This window comes from Carya illinoinensis, chromosome 8, assembly GCF_018687715.1.
Source record: "Carya illinoinensis cultivar Pawnee chromosome 8, C.illinoinensisPawnee_v1, whole genome shotgun sequence".
Lineage (NCBI taxonomy): Eukaryota > Viridiplantae > Streptophyta > Magnoliopsida > Fagales > Juglandaceae > Carya > Carya illinoinensis.
Genome location: NC_056759.1, coordinates 6,707,582 through 6,710,000, shown reverse-complemented (window position 1 = coordinate 6,710,000; position 2,419 = coordinate 6,707,582).

Genomic DNA, 2,419 nt, shown 5'->3' with positions numbered 1-2,419 from the left:
CTAGTTTATCAATTCACACAAGAGTATGCAAATTAAATAATCAAGAACGCAATAAGACCAATGATTTAATTACTACACAGGTTCATACAAGTCTTTCGATCTCTATACTTACCTATGCTGAAATATCCAAGATCTACCCTATGATTCCCTCTTTCGATAGCAAATCACAAGATTAATAATCATCTAATCAATGGCCAGTTAATTAGAAGCATTAAACTCAGAATAAATCAGATAAACAAATAGAGAATTGCATTAAATTAGCATGGACAAACAAGCATAGTTCGGAATTAGGTTACATCGTTTTCCTAGAAAGAAGAAAATTTAGCTCATACTAGAATTGGAATTCAACATAAACGAATTCACCATAATTGTTCTGAGAAGATGGGAAGAAGAAAATAAACACTGAAAAATCCTCCTTGCAGCCTCAACTGGTCGTCAAAAGCTCAAGAGAACGATTCAACGCCTTTCTCCCGTCCGTGCTCGTGTATGAATCCAACGTACGTGCAATAAATTGGAATTCCGTCTCCAAAACAAATGATTTGAATCCCTCTAGTTATGTTTTTCTCTCCCAAAGAGTGTTCTCTAGTCAAAAACCGCAGCTCTAGAGTGAAGAATGGCCTTTTATATGGTCCCACGGCGGAAAACCTAAAATATGTCAAAATACGATGTTCGCTCGAGCGGGATGTCGAGCGCGCGTTGAGCGTTCGACTCTGCCTGATTTCGCTCGAGCGTCCTATCGAGCGCACATCGAGCGTTCGACTCTGCCTGATTTCGCTCGAGCGGCCAATGTCTCCGCTCGAGCGATCTTCGTTTTTCAGCAACCTGCTCGAGCTCCCTGTCGAGCGGCAGTCGAGCGTTTGAATCTGCCTGAATTCGCTCGAGCGGCCAAGAGCCTCCGCTCGAGCGAACTTGTAAAATCTGCAATATGAAATTTTGCAAGCCATCAGTCTTGATCTGATCGGCCCGTTCCAAATAGCCAGAGGATGAGCCAGGTTCGTAATCGTGGTGGTCGACTACTTTACAAAGTGGGTCGAGGCCGAGCCCCTGGCAAGCATCACCTCACGGATCGTCACGAAGTTCCTCTGAAAGTCAAACATTTGCAAATTCAGCATACCCCATGCCTTTGTTTCAGACAACGGGAAGCAATTCAACTGCCAACTTTACAGAGACTGGTGTGCAGAGCTCTGAATCAAAGTGAAGTACTCATCGCTGGACATCCGCAAGCCGAGCCGACGGCCAGGCTGAAGCAACCAACAAGACCTCCTCTCTACCCTTAAGAAGAAGTTGGAGATACATAAAGGAGCCTGAGTAGATGAGCTCCCGAGCATCTTGTGGACATATTGAACTACTGTCTGGACTCCCACAGGGGAAACGCTCTCCGCCCTCTCCCTCCCATAAGGTAACTCCCTAAACCAGCCGACCCCCACCCAACGAAGTCGAGTCCCTAGACTCGCACCCATCAACCCTCAGGGTAAGGCCGAGTCCCTAGACCGGCAAGCCCCCTTCCCATGAAATCAAATCATTAGACTAGCCTGAATCAAAGCCGTAGGGTAAAGCTAAGTCTCTAGACCGACAAACCCCCTCCCAAAGAAGTCAAGTCCCTAGACTCGCCCCCAATCAAAGCCGCAAGGTAAGGCCGAGTCCCTAGACTAGCAGACCCCTGCCTAACGAAGTTGAGTTCCTAGACTCGCCCCAATCAAAGTCATGGGATAAGGCCGAGTCCCTAGACTTGAAGACCCCCGCCCAACGAATTCAAGTTCCTAGACTCACCTCAATGGTAAGGCCAAGTCTCTAAACTGGCAAACCCCCGCCAATGAAATGGAGTCCCTAGACTCGCCAAGTTCTTAGACTTACTCCAATCAAAGCTGTGGGATAAATCCAAATCCCTAAACTGGCAGACCTCCACCCAACGGAGTCGAGTCCCTAGACCAAAAAACGAATTGAACAACCCCCACCCGATCTAGATGATGGGTCCAGCCGATTAGGCTGGTAAGGGCAGGCTCGCCCCATGAAATTCCTAAGGCTTGTAGAATAAAGCAAGCGAAAAGTTGTTGAAATAAACATTCTCATCAATAAGAGCGATCTGTACAAAGAGGATATATTAAAAAAATACAACAAATAAAACAGACATTGAGCCTGTTAAGGAAGGGGTAGGGTCGAACCACTGGGAGGAAAGGGGGGGTACCCGAGCCTCCCAATGTTCTTGCAGAAGGCCCAAGTCTCGGGGTTCGGCTTGAGTGACTGCAAATTCATTTTGTGCAAGTCCTCATTAGGGAACTCCAGCCAATGCTTCTGCATTCATTCGAGGCCTTCCCGATAGTCGAACGACTAGGCTGTGTCTCATATGGCGTTACAATTTTGGATACGAGCCCTGATCTCCGCTGCATTGCGACGGATACTCTCTAGAGTGGATTTCAGC